The following is a 20,677-nucleotide window of genomic DNA, read 5'->3' as shown; positions in this document are numbered from 1 at the left end:
AGTCCCTAACCAAGACCCAGAGGCCAGAACTAGACCCACACACCTGCTGGTACAGTCAGCCAGTCCCTAACCAAGACCCAGAGGCCAGAACTAGACCCACACACCTGCTGGTACAGTCAGCCAGTCCCTAACCAAGACCCAAAGGCCAGAACTAGACCCACACACCTGCTGGTACAGTCAGCCAGTCCCTAACCAAGACCCAAAGGCCAGAACTAGACCCACACACCTGCTGGTACAGTCAGCCAGTCCCTAACCAAGACCCAAAGGCCAGAACTAGACCCACACACCTGCTGGTACAGTCAGCCAGTCCCTAACCAAGACCCAAAGGCCAGAACTAGACCCACACACCTGCTGGTACAGTCAGCCAGTCTCTAACCAAGACCCAAAGGCCAGAACTAGACCCACACACCTGCTGGTACAGTCAGCCAGTCCCTAACCAAGACCCAAAGGCCAGAACTAGACCCACACACCTGCTGGTACAGCCAGCCAGTCCCTAACCAAGACCCAAAGGCCAGAACTAGACCCACACACCTGCTGGTACAGTCAGCCAGTCTCTAACCAAGACCCAAAGGCCAGAACTAGACCCACACACCTGCTGGTACAGCCAGCCAGTCCCTAACCAAGACCCAAAGGCCAGAACTAGACCCACACACCTGCTGGTACAGTCAGCCAGTCCCTAACCAAGACCCAGAGGCCAGAACTAGACCCACACACCTGCTGGTACAGTCAGCCAGTCCCTAACCAAGACCCAGAGGCCAGAACTAGACCCACACACCTGCTGGTACAGTCAGCCAGTCCCTAACCAAGACCCAGAGGCCAGAACTAGACCCACACACCTGCTGGTACAGTCAGCCAGTCCCTAACCAAGACCCAGAGGCCAGAACTAGACCCACACACCTGCTGGTACAGTCAGCCAGTCCCTAACCAAGACCCAGAGGCCAGAACTAGACCCACACACCTGCTGGTACAGTCAGCCAGTCCCTAACCAAGACCCAGAGGCCAGAACTAGACCCACACACCTGCTGGTACAGCCAGCCAGTCCCTAACCAAGACCCAGAGGCCAGAACTAGACCCACACACCTGCTGGTACAGTCAGCCAGTCCCTAACCAAGACCCAGAGGCCAGAACTAGACCCACACACCTGCTGGTACAGCCAGCCAGTCCCTAACCAAGACCCAGAGGCCAGAACTAGACCCACACACCTGCTGGTACAGTCAGCCAGTCCCTAACCAAGACCCAGAGGCCAGAACTAGACCCACACACCTGCTGGTACAGTCAGCCAGTCCCTAACCAAGACCCAGAGGCCAGAACTAGACCCACACACCTGCTGGTACAGCCAGCCAGTCCCTAACCAAGACCCAGAGGCCAGAACTAGACCCACACACCTGCTGGTACAGTCAGCCAGTCCCTAACCAAGACCCAAAGGCCAGAACTAGACCCACACCCTGCTGGTACAGCCAGCCAGTCCCTAACCAAGACCCAAAGGCCAGAACTAGACCCACACACCTGCTGGTACAGTCAGCCAGTCTCTAACAAAGACCCAAAGGCCATGCTGAGGACCAAGGACAGTCTTTCCAACAAATCGTGCCTGAATGATTGGGCGTCCCCAGGTAAAAGCTGAGTACACACACAGACCACATACCTTCCACAAAAACTAACGCAAGATGGACCACAGAATTAAAGCGCAAAACTGCAAAACTTCTCAGTGAAAACACGGGGAGATCCAGGTGACCTGTGGGCTTGGTGGTAGATTTTTAGATACTCCATTGAAAGCATGATCCAAGAAAGAAAAAAAAATAAGTTGGACTCTACTAAAATTAAAGACATTTACCCCGTGAAAGATACTGGTAAGGGGATGACCAAGAAAACCCATAGATTAGAAGAGCTATTTGCAAAACGTATGAAAGACTTGGATGAATGACTTGGATCCAAAATATATAAAGAACTCTTAGATTCAATGATTATAAATAATACAAGTAAAGAAGGACTAAAAGATCAGACTAGAGACCTCAGTGAAGACAGGAACAGGCAAAGACACTCGACATCATTTGTCATTAGAAAATGGCAATTAAAACAACCATGAGACATCACCACACATGTGGACACATGGATGGCTGAAATCCAAAAACTGACCATCTCAAATGCCAGCAGGGATGCAGAGCAACAGGAATTCTCATTACTGCTACTGGGAACTCCACATGGCCCAGCCACTCTGAAAGATGTTCTGGCAATTTCTTACAAAGATAAGCATAGTCTCACCATACAATCCAGCAGTCACACTCTTAGGTATTCACCCAACTGATCTGAAAACTTCTGTCCACACAGATGGACACAGGAATGCTTCAGCATTGTTGTTCATAACTGCTCACAACTGGAAGCAGTCAAGGCGTCCTTTTAATAAGTGAACAGATGAACTATGATGAATCAATTCATATAATGCAATTGCATGGTGATTTTAAAAATTCAGCCATCAGGCCGGCATTGTGGTGCAGTGGGTTAAGCCATTGCCTGTGATGCCAGCATCCCTTATGAGGGCTCTTTCCAGTCCCGGCTGCTCCACTTCCTATCCAACCCCTCGCTAATGCGCCTGGGAAAGCCACAGAAGATGGTCCATGTACTTGGGCTCCTGCCACCCACATCAGAGACCCAGATGGAGTTCCTGGTCCCTGGCTTTGGCCTGGACTAGCTCTGGCTAATGTGGGCATTTAGGGAATGAACCAGCAATGGATGCTCTCTCTCTCTCTCTCTCTCTCTCTCTCTCTCTCTCTCTCTCTCTCCCTTCCTCCCTCCCTCCCTCCCTCCCTCCTAAAAATTCTGCCTTTTGAATAAGTAAATAAATCTTTGGAAAAAAGTAAACTATTAAGTAAACATAAAGATGTGGATGAAAGATACATTTTACTAACTTAAGGGTGTTGAAAAGGTTGCACAGTATATAATTTAATTAACTGATCTTCTGTGAGACATAGCACTGTGGAGACAATTAGAAGCCAAGTATCCACCAGAGAGTCAGAGAAATGGCGGTGACTTGAAAGGTGAAACCTCAGGGACTTTTAGGGCAGCAGCGAGGCTCTCCTGTAAGATACTGCAGTGGTTGATGGATCGCATTATGCATTCGTCAAAACCCCCAGCAGGTGCACCAAGAGTGAACCTTCATATACGCCATTAAAAGAAGACCGGAGCTGAGGAGATCCAGGAAGGAATGCAGACTATGACAAGAGCCGCCGCCTCTGCTCTCAGCCCGAGAGAATCTCGCCGAAGGAGTAGTGAGAAACGCTGCTGACCCAACTGACTTTGGAAGGGAGTGGAATCTGTCCGTCTACAGGCAAGTAGACTTGCTCGTACACACGGTCGTCCCGTTGGTAAAGCCTCGTTCCACAGTAGCACACGTTACCGACTCTGATACTGTTATATGCATATACTGGAGCACAGCTGTTAGGTGTGTGTATGGTGACAGAGACAGCCATCTGTGTAAAGATTGATTTATTTATTTGAAAGACGAAGTTACACAGAGAGAGGGAAAGGCAGAGAGAGAATCTTCATCCTCTGGTTCCTTCCCAAAATGGCCCACAATAGCTGGAACAGGTTCAGGAATTCCCTCCTGGTCTCCCATGTGAGTTCAGGGACCCAAGCACAGGGGCCATCGTCTGCTGCTTTTCCCAAGCACATCAGCAGGGAAGTGGATTGGAAGTGGAGCAGCCGGGACTCGAACCAGCACTCATGCAAGTGTTGCAGGTAGCAGCTTAGTACTCTGTGCCTCAACACTGGCCCCACAGCCATGTTTCTCATTGTTGAATAGGAATCTACAGCTAAGTAAGTTAGAATGTTGTGATAACTGATCAGAGCTGTACACATCCATAGGAACTCATGTCTAGCTTAGCATAGATCCTACGATTGCACTTAGAAAGATTTACGTACTTGTACATACGAATGGGTTAGTATACACACATATGTGCTCTTGCTCTGTCAGCCATTAGTGTCTACAAGCAACAATATCACAGTAGCAACGAATCCACCCAGCTCAGAGATCTTGGTTTCTAGTGACATTATGCAATCGAAGGAAACAGGACCGAATTTGGGGTTGGGGCAGGAAATAAGCAGGAAGAGCCTGGGGTATCTTTTTCTTTTTTAAGATTTATTTATTTATTTATTTGAGAGGCAGATTACAGAGAGGCAGAGAGAGAGAGATCTTTCAACCGCTGGCTCACTCCCCAGTAGCCACAACAGCCGGAGCTGCACCCATCCGAAGCCCGGAGCCAGGAGCCTCTTCCAGGTCTCCCATGAGGATGCAGGGGCCCAAGGACTTGTGCCATCTTCCAGTGCTATCCCAGGCCACAGCAGAGAGCTGGATCGGAAGCAGAGCTGCTGGGACTGGACCCAGCACTGCAGGCAGAGGCTTTACCTGACATGCCACAGTGCCAGCCCACTGGAGTACTTTGAGTACTAGCCTGCAAAGAAGCGCTCGGAAAACAGACACACACAGATGGACGGGAGTGTAGCACAGGCATGTAGATGCCATCTGCGAGCGCTCTCGATGGCTGAAGCCAAAAACTGGCTGCAAAGTAGAATACAGAAAGTAGCACCGGATTAAACTCTGAGTATAGAGTAAACATGCAGGAGCGCTTCATGACATCAACAAATGGTGGAGGAAGCAAATGGATGAGATGCGCTGTCTCCCAAAAACAAAAGCCACAAACGATCGTTGTAAATCATCCGCTCCCAAGGAGAGGGAGTAAAAACCCCACCCCTTAGGCGAGAGCTGCCTATAGTGACTTCCTTCCAAAGGCCACAGAACAGAAAGAGAGGAAGGGGTGAACTTGACGGCAGGAGATCCGGCAAACGCCACTTCAAGCAGGGTGATCCACATCGGCATTCGTGGCTGCCAGCCCTTTTCCTGGGATGGGTCCTCGCTCGAATGATCGAGAAGGACACCTTGCTTCTGCGACCTCCCTCCCCAAACCATCACCCCGGTCTAATCACAAGGGGAACATCACACACATCTGCACTTTATGGGGACTGTCTGTACTACCTTCGCAATTTTTCTCAACTCAAAAACTCTCCTAAAAGTCCATCTGAGGGCCAGTGCCACAGATCAATAGGCTAATCCTCCACCTGCGGCGCCGGCACCCCAGGTTCTAGTCCTGGTCGGGGTGCCAGATTCTGTCCCGGTCGCTCCTCTTCCTGTCCAGCTCTCTGCTGTGGCCCGGGAGTGCAGTGGAGGATGACCCAAGTCCTTGGGCCCTGCACCCACATCGGAGACCAGGAGAAGCACCTGGCTCCCGGCTTTGGATCAGTGCTGGCCGCAGCGCGCCAGCCGCAGTGGCCACTGGGGGGTGAACCAAAGGAAAAAGGAAGACCTTTCTGTCTGTCTCTCTCTCTCACTGTCCACTCTGCCTGTTAAAAAAAAAAAAAAAAAAGAATCTGGGGAATGCACTAGGGGGTGAGATATCTCTCTCTCTGCCTTTCAAATAAATGAATAATATGAATACTATAATGAATAAATAATATAAATGAATGAATGAATTTTTAAAACGTAGGTTTATTTGAGGACAAAACCATTTTGAAATCCATGCATTGTTTTTTCATAGTATGCATTTTCCATAAACCTTTTGAAAACTCCTCATGTGCATGCATTTCAGAACTTTTTTTGCCCCAAAATAAACTTATCTAATTCCATCTTACCACTGACTCTTGAAGCCTTCTCATGTACTCTGTCCTTAACTCTGCCATCTATAACTCAAACAAAGCTGTGTGGTCAGCACCAGTGTGAAACTCTATAGGAAACAGAACTCAGCTCAGCTAAGTCAACATGGTACCAAGACACCACATTCATTCAAATATACAACGTCAGAGCCATTTTGCACCAAAATAAACCTGGCTTGCCTTTCCATTTCCACACACTTTCTGATGTACCCTCACACGTGTAAACACGTATTTTATGGCTTAGCTGAAGGCTGGACTTCCTGCTACACTCTTCACTGTGCCTGTGGCCTTTGGTTCTCCATAGATTTAACTCTGAGAGTGCCCACTTCAGTGGTACTGGAGACGAGAGCCAAAGAGCATACACTCATTAATCAGTTGTGTCCAGATTTTTGAAAAACCGTGGAAGCTTTTGCTGATAGAAGAGAATTCATTCACTCATTCATTCACTCATCCATCCATCCATCCATCCTTTCCCAAGCACTGGGAATCGACAGATAAATAAGGATTCTTTGCCAGGAGGCAGTCATCATAGGGATGCATAGAATCACAATACAGCATCATGGCAGCACTGACCATTGTAGCCTGGGCCATCCAAACTTGTTCTGAAGCCTGGATCTGATACACATTGGAGACCTGCAGAGGCAATACCACATAGGCATTTGGGTCTGAAGCTCCAAAGAGATGTCTAGGTTATGTGTGTTTATCTGCCTACAGACAGCGTTGTAGGGAGGAGATTGCCTTGTGACAAAGTGTACATCAAGAAGAAGGCAAACCTATAGCAAAAACTCTAGTGAGACTTGGAAACAATACAGAGGGCTTTGAGCCTGCAGAAGAAAGGTGTTAACAACCCCAACTTGCTAAGAAGTTCAGTTAAATGAAAACATTTCAGCATCACCATCCCATATGGGTGCCAATTCAAGTCCCGGCTGCTCCACTTCTGATCCAGCTGCCTGCTAATGTGCCTGGGAAAGCAATAGAAGATGACCCAAGTCTTGGGCCTCTGCACTCACATGGGAGACCTAGATGAAGCTCCTGGCTCCTGGCTTCAGCCTGGCTCAGCTATGGAAGATGGATATTTCTCTCTCTCTCTCTCTCTCTCTCTCTCTCTCTCTCTCTCTCTCTCTCTCTCCTTCCCACTCTAAATCTCCAAACCTACATACCCATGCCCTGTCCTCTTTCTCTATCCTTTGCTTCAAATTGACAGTTGTATCTTGACCTTCTGCTAAAGCCTAACAATCACAGAACTTCCTGATATCAGACCAGCTGAGGGATCTTCAAAAAGTTGGTGGAAAATGCATTATCAGGGGAAAAAAACAAACTATGCCTGGCTTTCAATGTTTTTGCACCAAAGTCAGCTTACCTTTGAGTTCCATTTTCCCATGGACTTTTTGAAGTATCATTGCCTTTTCTTCAAAGAATTTCTAGCAGACTAAAAACAGAGCTGTTCTGAATGTGCTAAAGTAGAATGAAGTTGATTATAGATGTCAGGAAACTTGGAGAAAATGTGATTCCCTTCTGGAGCTCCCCTGAGTCCACAGATTCTGGGACACAGCGGGAAATGACTGAGGATTTGAACCTTTCTGTATCACTTACTACATTTGCTCCAAGGTTTGAGAGTCGCCAGTACACAGAGCGTGAGAACAAGGTGAACAGGCAATGGTCCCAGTCCTCCACTGGCGGGGGGCTCGTATCGTTGATAAGGATCCACCTCTCTCCCAGCTTCCCCCAAGTGAAAAGATGTTTGAGCTTGTTTTTGCTGCATCTCCCTGGCCTCCTGCTCTTGTGCTTGAGAAAGCTGCACCAATGAGGGAGGCCCTGCTTTCCTCCCTGGCTCCTTCTGGTCAATCTCAAGTGTTCATATTTTCCTGAGCTTGCACCCCAGGCTCTGCTATCAATGTCTCGGTTAAAATAAAGCCTCCTCCCCAAGGGGTGGTTTCGACTTTAGTTTACTGAGAAAGCGAAAGCAATCAGAAGAAAGCTCCCACACCCTCCCACTACCCAATCTAGCCATAAAGCCACCCCTTCAGTTGTACACAGGTTTTTCTTGCCTTGTATCTGATCCAACATTCCTTTCTTGCATTTTTTCTCCCTCTTTTCTAGGTTATTTTTTTTTCTCTTCCTACTGGAAAATTTCCATCAATACCCAAGTATCTTGCAATCCCCCTCACCTTTAAAAACAGATCTTCCCTTGACCCTATCTCCCATACTGCTCTGTTTCTCCATTTCCCTGTTCCAGCAGAAATTCCTCCGTGAGTTGTCTCCTCCCCCATGTTCCCTTAGTTCCTCCACGCTCTTCTAAACTTCCTCTGACAAGACCTTCGGTCTGAGCACTTCACCAAAACTACTGCAGTCACAGTGTGATGGTTCAGTGATGGCTCCGGTACCCCGACACTTGGACAAGCACTGTTCTGGATTGTCTCTGTGGGCGCCGCTTTGGACGAGATTAACACTGATGTGAGCAAGATGTGTCTCCATAACGCGGATGGGCCTCATTCAGTTGTCTGAGGCCTAAATAGAACGAAAGCCTGACCGCAAATGAGCAAGAAGGAGTTCTGTAGCCAGCGGCCCTCCGATCTGAGCTGCACCATCATTGCTCCTGGGGTCTCCAGCATGCCCACCCATTGTGCAAATTTCACACTTGCCAGCCTTGATAACCACATGAGTAGATTCCTTAGGGGAAAAAAAATCTCTGTGTATACACAACCTATGGGTTCTGTTTGTCCGGAGAACCCCAGATAAAATACAAGGTCACCAAGGACTGTCACTTTGCCACATACAACAGTGAATTCTCAGTGTTCTTCTTACTTGAATTTGACAGTATTTCACAATGTTGAATCACATTCTCATTCCAAGGGTGCTTGTCCCCAGTTATGAGACTCTCCGGTTCTCCTGCAGGTCACCACCAGCCCCTGGTCCCTCATAGGAGCCTCCTCATCAGCCCCAGAGTCAGGTCCTCAGATCTGGTCCCCACTTTACTTGGTCTTGATTTCTCCATGGATCACCATAACATGATGCTACTTTTTCTCCTCCCATAGCGATTGTGGTAAACCCCAGTAAGGGAAACTGCAAGGAAGACTGGCCAGTGCCCAGAAACACAGTACTAATGGACTTTACAGGAGCTTGAGGTCCGAGGCCTCAGAAAGCTTAAAAGGAGGTTTGCTGTGACTTCAACACAATCTTGCCCAAAGCTCAGCCAGAACTTCAAACCACAAAGTCAGAAGCCGATGGAAATTTGATCAACAACGGTGTTTAGGAAGGGGACCCAGCGGGAGGTCCTTCGGTGAGGAGGGTGAGAGCCCCTGGAGGAAGTGCCCAGGAGAAGGTTGGTTACAAAAGGCTGAATCAGGGCCCAGCTGCTGCCTCTGCTTCCCAGACCCTCACCCCACCATGATCGTCCCTCCCCAGGGGCCCCACCATGGCCCCTGCCCTCCACAATAGAGGCCAAACCACCTGGCCTTGGACTTGAATCTCCAGAACTCCAAAGTAGAAGCATTCTCTTGATACAATTGTTGTCCTGGGAATTTCTTTGTTGTAATGAAAAGCTGAGAGATACAATGTTCTAGCAGTTGGCCTGGCAACCTGGCCATGCTGTCAGATCATTTTCATCCACGTCCCAAGGAGATACAGGTAGTTTCAGTAGCAACTGGGACAAGGAAAAAAACTTGAAGGTCTTCTCTTCTTTTTCCTTTAAAGTTTCCTCTGTCCTTATCTTCCTGAGCCACACATCTGTACACTGGGTCCAGAAGTCACCGTTCATGGGTTAGAAAACCCAGCGTGAGTGCAGGCTGTGTCTGGAGAGATACAAACACAACCTCCCGTGGGCCCTCTCTCCACCCAGATCCGTTTGCCTTTTGGGAAGAGTCTCCCGCGGGACGTGCTGTTCTCTGAGCAGGTCCCAGCACCACACACCATAAGAGGAAAGAAAAAGGAGGCGGAGTTGTAGTCCATTCCCTTGCAGAAGGCATCCTTATCCAAAAAGAGTTGATCGTTCTCCCTCAATGTTACAGAGGCAGTCTTCCACGGGATCACAAGCGACGACAACAACAACAAAAGTTCTGTTTATAAGACTTGTCAGTGGAGGCAAGCAGCTGGGATGCCTGCAATTTGAGTCGCTCGGATTAGCTCCAGCTGGAAAGAAGCTAAAATGTGAAAAGGAGCAAACAGAGCTCCCGGGCTAGACAAATTATCACCGATGCTACCAAAGGCATTTCACTGGTGTAACGCCCAGCAAAAACCCTGTCTAAACCATCATCCCATGCTTCTCTGTGTGCTGGAGCTCCTCCTAAGAGCAGATCATTGGCCAGCGCCACAGCTCAATAGGCTAATCCTCCGCCTGGCGGCGCAGGCACACCGGGTTCTAGTCCCGGTCGGGGCACCGGATTCTGTCCCGGTTGCCCCTCTTCCAGGCCAGCTCTCTGCTGTGGCCCGGGAGTGCAGTGGAGGATGGCCCAAGTGCTTGGGCCCTGCACCCCATGAGAGACCAGGAGAAGTACCTGGCTCCTGCCTTTGGATCAGCGCGGTGCGCCGGCCACAGCACGCAGGCCGCGACAGCCATTGGAGGGTGAACCAACGGCAAAGGAAGACCTTTCTATATGTCTCTCTCACTGTCCACTCTGCCTGTCCAATAAATAAATAAATAAATAAAAATTTAAAAAAAGAGCAGATCGTCAAATATTCAGGAATTTTGTGAGCCGATCGCTAGCGAAGAGTGAAGTCATAGAAGCTCAAACGCAGTGAGTGCTCAGAACTCCACCGCTTTCCCAGCAGCACATGTTGTACCGGTACACAAGTACTAAAACACCACACTGTTCCCCGTAAATGTGTACCCTCGTTACATGCTACTTGAAGGATTACAAAATGAGGGGGAAAAAAATCTCATCACTATCTCATTACCTGTTAGCCACATGCGTTCTTTTCTTAAATCTGGAATTTTTTTAAAAATTTATTTGAAAGGCAGAGTTACACAGAGAGACAGAGAGAAGCTCCCAACCACTGGTTCACTCCCCAAATGACCACAACAGCCAGGGCTGGGCCAGGCGGAAGCCAGGAGCCTGGAACTCCATCCAGATCTCCCACATGGGTGGCGGGGACCCAAGCACTAGAGTCATCTTCTCCCAGGTGCGTTAGTAGGGAGCTGGATTGGGCACGGAGCCCTGGGACTTGAACCAGCGCTCCTATGGGGTGCCAGCATTGCCTGAGGCAGCGGCCCCTGCTGTGCCACAGTGCCAGCCCCTATGCACAGCTGTGCTATGGAGTCAGGGGTAGCAGAAGCTACCCTACCCTTCATGGTGGCCCTACTGTGCGTCTGTCTTGGTCTGTTCGTGACAGGACGCCACAGTTGCGGTCATTTTCGATCAGGAAAGGGGAACCTGTTTTCTGGAGGGCCTTTTGCAGATTTAGGACTTCATTTGTGGGCCACACACAGCCATCATCTTACAAATCAGCCTGCTGCAGATTTACTGAATTTTGAATCCCTCCTGATGCTCCCCAACCCTGTTGAGAAATTCAGTGGCCCTGGAGACTAGAAAATCCAAGATGGAGGGACCAGCATCTGGCCAAGGTTCCTGTCAATGAACCCGCTCCGGAAGTGATGCCTCTGGAAGTGACGTCATAATGATGCCCCGGAAGTGGCGTCGTTAATCCTGCCACCCTCCATGTGGCTGCCAGGGGATCGGGTTTCCAACACGTGAACGTGGAGGCTCACGTCAAACCACGGCAACGTCAGGCCAATATGGGCGACAGACACCTGCTCTCCAGAACAGAGTTCTTTTGGGGTGGCAGCAAGGGATTGCCATCTGGAATATGCAGGCCCTGGTGGGCCCCAGGGGTGTCCGAGGAGGCCGGGGCAAGATCGAGAGGACAAGGTCATGCATGTTGTTTGGAGGTCCTTCTCACTGGCTGCAGCGGGAGTTGGCGATCACTCGTTGCAAAGCGGCTGTCGCTGGGGAGACGGCTTTATCCAAGTAGAAGTGACTTATCAGGAATGTTGGAAATGGTTTCGTGGTTTTTCAAGAGTTCCTGCAAGGCGTGTGTGCGTGAGGATTCTTCCTTGATGGCCTCTGGCTTTATTTTGGGGGAAGAGGGGTCCGGCTTTATTTGGGGAGGGGAGCAGACTACATTTTGGTACTGACAACTTTCAAAACCATATCTCATCCTGACTCCGGTGACCTCATGTTGGTCACTTGAAATTGACCACAGAAACAGCCCTGGTGGGGATACTGACGCCGTGGAAACTGGCCAACAGTATACACAACAAAGGTCCCCATAAGCTGTATGGGGTGGTTTGTAGGAGAGCAGAGAGGAGTTCATCGTTGCACTCTGGCCAACACCCCCTTTATTATCATTCCTTCATCCTAACCCCAAGCCCCGTCTGCACCTGATGAGCCCCCAGCCCGCCCTTAGTTGCTGCCCTGAGGTCCCATGGTCCTGTCTGTCTGGGAGCCTCAGCCAGCGCCTCATTGTCCGAGGGAACACAGCCCATCTTTCTCCCTGGCTCTCTACTGAGTCGACCTGTGCTCTCTGGGAGCACACTGAGCTCAGAGCAGGGAGCAGGTGCTTAATGCGGATGTGCTGGGAACACACTTCCTTGGTAAGATGACCCTGTCCACGCGCCCTAGGAACTTAGCCCAAGGGAGAAAACGTGGGTATGGACCACCTCAGAAGCAGGCGTTCCCTTTGACGTGACAAGCTAAACATCATCGATTTGAAATGTCATTGGACCCCCCCCCTTTTTTTAACCTATGATGGCATGCTGATGTTGCTTCCAACGAGTGGCAGATTGGGTCTGTTTTTCTTTCCACCTCCCAAAGGAATTCTTGGCTTCAAATTTCCTGGAGATAAACTGGTTGGTTTCTAAAAGAAGCAGCAGGGAAGAAAGTTGGGAGGAAGGGGCGGTCTGCTTCCTTCTGGTTCCCTTTCCTCACACACCCCTCAAAGCAAGCTTCTAGAAGGTTCCGTGGCTCCTGAGCTTCAGCCTTCACCTCCAGAGCCAGGCGGCTGACCCAACAAACCGACATCTTGCAAGAGAACAGCTGGTGGAGAAAAACACCCAGGAGGAACCGCTGCTGGCTGGTAGGAAGCAGACAGGTCGGGGAAGACAAGTGGCTCCAAGCGGCAATGACAGTTGGCGTTTGCAGAGGGAAGCAAGCAAGCAGCTGCAGGCAGGAGATCACAGCTGGCTTCACTTAGGAATAACAAATCCAGCGCTGTCTCTTGCAGCTTGTCTGCCCTCCGTAAACACAGACCGAGCAATGCACAGACGCAGGTTCAAATTACCCTGGCGTTCCAGAGCGCAGCGTGGGGACCTCTAGGGAGAAGTTGGGAACAGTAATTGGATGGAGAGAAGGGGAGCGTAGGACCACCCTGTCCCTCTTGCCACGGGCAGTGCACGGAGAAGACAGAAGAGCACCCGGGGTTGGGTGATAGTTTGGGAAAGCGGGAGGACAGACTCCCCCCCTTTTCCAGAACCTTCTGCGGGAACGATTCCTCCCAGCGCCTTTGCTCTTCCACACCGCCTCGTTAAGATGCTTGTTTTGACAGCTTCTGCCAAAGGCATCCTGGAAATCCACTCCCACATTTGTTTGGCTTGGGGTTTTCATTTCCCAATGGGGTGCAGAGAGGGGTGGGGCTGGACCTCAGCCAAGACACACGCTTTGAGGGACAAGCAGCCACGTGGAACGGCTGCAAGAGCCCTTCCTCGTGGCAGGAGCAGTCTCAGGTCCCCACGTTCCTCCTGCTCCCAAGGCCCCACACTGGCCTTCTAACACTCCCACCCCCACCCCCAGCCCTGCAGCTCTGAATGAGGCTGGCAGGAGCCCAGGAATCTCCCCTTGCAGTGTCCGGAGCACCACGTGGCTTGGAGGTTTATCGCCAGCTGTTAGCCCAGCTTTCCTGGATACAGCTTAAGGCTATTAACTCCCTATCTTGTCTTCATCACGAGCTAAATGAAAGCAACCTCCGCCAGGCTTCCTCCCTCTCTTACCTCTTGCTCACCCCACGTAGCTGGCCTCTTGGTCATTTCCAGGAGTGTCTTTCCCAGCTTCCTTCAAAGGACTTGGGTCTCGAGGGCATCCCGGGGAGTCTGCCTGGAGACAGATCCTCGCCGTGAAGGGTGGCTGGCTCCCGCCATGGCCTGTGCTAGTTTTCAGGGCCACCTTGAGGTCTCCGTGCCAATCCTAAGAGGAGTTTTCCCACCTCGCCTCCTCCTTGAACAGCAAGAGGGGTCACCAGGGACAAATCGCAAAACAGAATGCTGGGAGCATCCAGGCATGGAACCAGCCATGAGCACGCGAGGTGCCCAGGATCGGAGAGCAGGAGGGAGGGCCCCAAACCCAGGGGACAGAGCAGCCAGGGCTGCAGGTCCACGTCTGAGGTCCCCTTCCTCTGAGGAAGCAGGAGGGGACAGGCGGGTACTTGGTGGCCTCCTTGTGCTGGGTAGGAAAAGGGTCCTTCCAGTGTCATCTCCAGAGGCCAAGGAGAAGGAAGAGCTGTCGCTTCCAACTTTTGTGGTGACACATTTTCTCCTAATCCCTTCAGCCAGCTTCTCCTGTAGGCTCACAGCCCAAACCAAGGTCACCAGTTCCCAAATGCTGCCCCTGGCAGGTGTCTTGGCACTGATTGGGTAGGCCCGGTGGGAGGGCCCAATAGCCAGCCGCCACTGGGACCTGGGTCTGGTTACCTGTGAGGGGAAAGAAGGCCGTGGGAAGAGAGCGCCTCCCTGGGAAACAGTGTGTCAGGGTTTGTGTAGCAAGGGCGAGGGGGAGGCACCCGGGGAGGTGGAGTGGGCAGGCATCCCACTTCACCTTCATACACGGAGCGGTGGGGGCGGGAGGGGGGGATGACTCCAACTCGGGGGTAGGGGGGCCTCCTGCAGCTTCACTGGCCAACTGGTGGTCTCACCACCCCCTCTGAGTGCCATTGTGACAGAAGCCTTCCTGGGACTGGCATCGTGGCCCAGCAGGTTAAGCCGCTGCCTGTGACACCTGCATCCCATATGAGTCCCGGTTCTTACCCGGCTCCTCCACTTCCGATCCAGCTCCCTGCTGATGTGCCTGGGAAAACAGCGGAAGACGGCCCAAGTACTTGGGCCCCTGCACCTACGTGGGAGAGCCGGATAGAGTTCCAGGTTTCTGGCTTCAGTCTGATCCAAACCTGGCTATTGCAGGCATTTAGGGAGTGAATCAGTGGATGGAAGATCTCTCTCTCTCTCTCTCTCTCTCTCTCTCTCTCTCTGTCACTCTGCCTTTTTTCATTGAAGAGAGATCCCCCCCAGAATCTACGTGCACAGAGAACCTCAGAGACTGACCACACATGAAAAGGTGGGCAGACACCATCATGGAAGGAGACAGGATCATGCTGAAGGGGCGGGTCCAGAACTGGAGCAAGGACCCCTCTCTCCCCCAGAGAGACCCAGACAAAGGTCACGGGCATCCAGAAGTAGGCAGATTGGGGAGGGTGGGGGGGTGTTGCTGGGGCAAGGGAGGGTTCTCCCCGGAGCCTTCAGAGGGAACACCGTGCTGTAGGTACATTGACTTCCGTCTTCCAGAACAGAGCACCGTGAAAATGCACGCTTGCATGGCTGTGAGTCCCCAGGTGGGCGGTGATTAGGCCAGCAGCCCCGATGATAAACTCACGTGCCCGCTTTCCCTCCACCTGCCACCCCGACACACACACACACACACACACACCTCCAAATGAGCACATGCGGGATGCCAGCAGTCTCTCTCAGACGACCTGGGCGCCTGGGTGATTCCCCCAGGTCACCCAACCTCTGAGCCCCACGCATTTGCTCTGGATGTGAAACAGGCACAGCCCTATACTTCCTGCAGTTCTTTTTTTTTTTTTTTTAAGATTTTTATTTATTTATTTGAGAGGCATACAGAGAGAGGGAGAGACAGAGAGAAAGGTGTTCACTCCCGTGACAGCCGGAGCTGGGCTGATCTGAAGCCAGGAGCCTGGAGCTTCCTCCTGGTCTCCCAGGTGGGTGCAGGAGCCCAAGCACTGGGCCATCTTCCACTGCTTTCCCAGGCCACAGCAGAGAGCTGGATCGGAAGAGGAGCAGCCGGGACTCGAACTGGTGCCCATATGGGATGCCGGCACTGCAGGCAGAGGCTTAGCCTACCGAGCCAGGGCGCCAGCCCACCAGCATTTCTGAGAGCTAGAATTCTCCTCTCCAGGAGACAGCCTTGGACAGGTGCAGACAGAGGCTCCTCCTTAAGTGACCTTGGCCTTCCTCTGTAGCCGGTGCCCAGACAGGGGCACTGGGAAACTTCCTCTTCTAAGACACATGGCCGCCACGGGGGAGCTGCTGGAGCTGTAGCAGGCTCTGGAAAGCAAGCCAGTCTCCATTCATTTAGCAGAAGCATTCTTTACAAACTTGTTGTGTGCTCACAGTGGTATCCAAAAGCTGTGCCTGACCAACACCTCTTAAAGGAAAGGAGCTCTTGTCTGTAGGTCTTGGGACGCACGGCACCAGGAAAAAATGCCAGGGCAGTGGCCAAATGGAGCCACGCGCTGGCTTGCTATGCAACTTGATTTTTCCAAGAACGAAGTCCCCCAATGAGGAGCTCAGTTCCAGACACGCTTTAACTTAATGGAATAATGGGGCCGGTGCTGTGGCAAAGTGGGTTTGGCCTCTACCCATATGGGCGCCGGTTCGAGTCCCGCCTGCTCCACTTTTGATCCAGCTCTCTGCTATGCCTGGGAAAGCAGTGGAAGATGGCCCAAGTCCTTGGGCCCCTGCACCCATGTGGGAGACCTAGAAGAAGCTCCTGGCTCCTGGCTTCAGATCAGCTCAGCTCTGGCCATTGCAGGCATCTGGGAAGTGAACCAGTGGATGGAAGACCTCTCTCTGTGTCTCTCCTTCTCACTGTCTGAAACTCTGCCTCTCAGATAAATAAATAAATATTTAAAAATAAATTCAGGGGGCTGGCGCTGGGGCTCAATAGGCTAATCCTCCGCCTGCGGCACCGGCACACCAGGTTCTAGTCCTAGTCGGGGCACCGGATTCTGTCCCGGTTGTCCCTCTTCCAGGCCAGCTCTCTGCTGTGGCCCGGGAGTGCAGTGGAGGATGGCCCAAGTGCTTGGGCCCTGCACCCACATGGGAGACCAGGAGAAGCACCTGGCTCCTGCCTTCGGATCAGCACGATGCGCCGGCCGTGGCAGCCATTGGAGGGTGAACCAACGGCAAAGGAAGACCTTTCTCTGTGTCTCTCTGTCTCTCTCTCTCTCACTGTCCACTCTGCCTATCAAAAAAAAAATTAAAAAAATAAATGTAGTGGACACCTCCCTCTAGACATCAGTGGACCTCCCTCTAGACAGGCTGCTCGGCGGCTGCCTCGGATAGTCCAACAGCATGGGGGTGGGGGTGCAGACAGGGCATCTGAGAGCTGGAAGCGAGAGGGACATTAAGCATCACCCTCTTTGGTTAGAAACAAAGGTCAAGGTCCCAACTGCTGCAGTTCCTTGCCCAGGTAACGAGGGAACTGGAGACTGGAAAGAGCCTGGTCCCCAACCCCGGGAGCATCCCTCCCTCCCCAGCCACCCACTTCCAGCTTCCCGTGCACACCTGGGGGAGTGCGCCGATGCCTGGTGCCCCACGAACCAACACAGAGAAGCTGCCTGCTCCTGCCTTCCAAACCACGAAAGCTCAATTTGCAAGATTCTTTTCCTTTTTTTTTTTTTTTTTTTTTTTTGTTCAGCTCTTCAAAGACAAAAAACACCCACCATTTCCCATCTGATCCAAGACCGCAGGATTGTTTTTAATTCCATTCATCAGTATCTCATTCACCCCAAGAGACGAGGGGATGTTTCCATATTTACATAACCGGGCTCATCAGTTTAAGCTCCTCGGTCCCTCCCTCACATGGTGGCAATTCCAGTCCCTGACAGCCTTCCAAGTTTACTGTAAAGACCAACAGGCTCTCAGACACCCAGAAAACAGACTTCTTATGTTTTTATAAACTCTATAAAATTGTAAATTGGATCAAACTTTGCATCCAAAAGCACATTCTTGGGGAATATTTTATATGCACATAAAACAGAGAGAAAATGCTAGCATCGAGATCTTAACTGCACACTGGAAGCCACTAAAAGTCGGGTGAATGGAATCCATCTGGGATGCGCCTTGAGACGGGAGGCTTCTGAGAGCACAAGAGAGCCTCAAGGGAGTCTGACGCCGCCCAGCTCCCGTTAATCAGCTGGCACCACCTCCTTTCTGTCTCTCCAAACGAAGATGCGGACAGTCCGAGGACCTCAGCTGTCAACCGCGAACCTGCCGCCAGGCTGGGCAAAGAAAGTGATGGGCGCCACGGCCTGGGCTCTGGCTCCAGGTGTGTGGTAAGTTGCTAAGAGCCCCTTCACTTGTCCTGGCTTCCGGCACAGGCCTTTTCCCCCAAGGCCATGGCAGGGGTCAGTGGCAATCCAGGTTTTGCTCCAGCCTTTGGGGCTTGTTTGCTCAACACTATCCATTAGGCGTTTATTAGCCTTCATTATGGAGTGTGGCAAGCCTAATTAGTTCCAGCTGAGCGGGGTGGGGGGCAGCAGGGGAAGGGGGAACTCCAGGAACCCTGTGAGTACAGCTGGCACTTGCCCTCCAGGAAAAACTGCATCTCCTTGTTATCTGTCAGCACAGCAAATCAGGCCCCTCATTATCACATCTGCAAGGTGCTTAGCACACACAGCGGGGGAAGGGGACCCTGGGGATGTGGGGAGAGGGGCTGGCTTCCAGGGAGGCCTCTGGCGGCACCTGGCTCTCCCGCCTGATAGGATCTTGCCTACCAGGACCAGGTCAAATGAAGAGGAGGGGCCCTTAGGAAGAGGAGATGGGCGGGGAGAGACTGTCCCGGAGAGAGCCCCTCCCCCACTCTCTCGCCTCCACCCTGGTGAGCCTCCCCTGAAGGAGACCCGTGGCTGGGGGATTCTTGGACAAGTTTGACTGCGGACTGTGACAACATGAAAACAGCCCCCGCTGTTTTCTCTGCTGCTTATAAAGGTAGAGCGAGTCTCTGTTTTCAATGTGCCCAAGAGTTGCCTGGGAGAAGCAGTTAGAATGCAGGCCCTGGGGCCCCACCCCAGATCCCGCAGACGCCCACGGGCCTCTCATGGATGGCGATCGGTGATCGAAGACACCACGCTGGGGCGGCGCCCACATCCCGGCCTGGAGCGCCTGGGTTTGAGCCCTGGCTCTGCTTCCAACCTCAGCGTCCTGCTAATGTGCACCCGGGAGGTCACAGTGGTGGCTCAAGCACCCGAGCTCCCGCCACCCGCATCAGAGACCCGCGTGGGGCGCCTAGCTGCTGGCCAGGGTGGGCGTGTGGGGAGCGAACCAGCCTCTCCACTAACCATGATGGCCATGATGATGATGACGGGATGAAGAAGAAAAGCAAGTGCAGAAGGAAGCATTTGATAAAGAATTCATGCACCCAACAGTTCCCACCCAACTCCTACCACAGCAAGGAGCCATGGGCAGGGGCTGGACAGGGAGGGGGCAGGATGGTGGCACTGACAGCTTAGCAGTGGGGTCCCTGGACTGCACACTGGCCCAGGGGGCCACAGGAGGCGGGGATGCAGGGTGGACGTAGAGTTTGAGTTTGGAATCCCGTTTTAGGAGCAGAGAAAGTCTCCCAGGAATCACAGCATTCGCACGGGCACTGGCACAGGTCTAGAACTGGTCAACAAGGAAGCCCAGGACAGGGACAGAGGGTCAGCAGAAGGTTTTCTTTTTTCTTTCTTTCTTTTTTTTAAGATGTATTTATTTCAAAGTCAGAGCTACAGAGAGAGAGAGAGCGACAGAGACAGAGAGATCTCCCATCTGCTGGTTCACTCCCCAAATGGTTGCAATGGCCAGGGCTGGGCCAGGGTGAAGCCAGGAGCCAGGAGCTTCTTCCAGGCCCCAAAGAGTTGGAAGAGGCCAGACCGGAAGTGGAGGGTCGGGACAGGGCTGGAAGCGTCTGTGGACAGCTGTTGTGGTTTGCATGCGTGGGAGCTGGAGCCGAGCACGATGGCGCTGCTGTAGCTCCAAGAACCGGCTGCAGAAGAGCAGGTTCAGGGCAGTGGCTGTAGCCTCCCACCCCCACCCCGCGCACTGCGTGTCATGGGCCTGAGCTCCAGGGTCACAGCCCCGGCCGGGGCTCCAGCGGCGCCGGCGCCCTCTGCTGTCTGGAGCCTACTGGGCGTCTGCACAGATGAGGAGTGGGCCCGGCAGCCCGCAGGAGGCTCCCCAGACCCGCTGCTCCTCTGGGAGTTCTGATCACCTGTGAGTGACACGTTGGCAGGCCCTCATTTTGCCGCCTCCTCTCCACTCCCCGTCACCTCACCATGGATTCACTGGGCTGTCTCACCGCTGGGTCTCCCACTGGGGAACTGGGGACACGCCCACCGCGATTAGCATGGGACACATCAAGAAGCAGCTTTGAGCAGACAGCACAGGGTGTCAGAGACTGCGTGTGGCAGTCCCTCCACGAGCCTCTGGCTCGGCTCCTGAGCAGCAAACAGGGAAGAGTGTGGGACACGGGGTCGGCGCTGTGGCGTAGCAGGTAAAGCCGCCACCTGCAGTGCCGGCATCCCATATGGGTGCTGGTTCGAGTCCCGGCTGCTCCACTTCTGATCCAGCTCTCTGCTATGGCCTGGGAAAGCAGGACAAGATGGCCCAAGTCCTTGGGACCCTGCACCCCAGTGGGAGACCTGGAAGAAGCTGCTGGCTCTAGCTTCCATCTGGCCCAGCCCTAGCTGTTGCAGCCATTTGGGGAGTGAGCCAGCAGGTGGATGCTCTCTCTCTCCTCCTCTTTCTTCTCCTCCTCCCCCCACCAATCTGTAACTCTTTCAAATAAAATGAATAAATCTTAAAAAAAAAAAAAAAAAAAAAGATAGCCACGTCCCATACTAGAGTGCCTGGGTTCGAGTCCCAGCTCCGCTCCTGACTCCAGGTTCCTACTCATGCAGGCCCTGGGAAGCAACAGGTGATGATTCAAGTCATCAG

The sequence above is a fragment of the Lepus europaeus genome, chromosome 16 (genome assembly GCF_033115175.1).
Source record: "Lepus europaeus isolate LE1 chromosome 16, mLepTim1.pri, whole genome shotgun sequence".
NCBI lineage: Eukaryota > Metazoa > Chordata > Mammalia > Lagomorpha > Leporidae > Lepus > Lepus europaeus.
Note: the sequence above shows the minus strand (reverse complement) of the source record.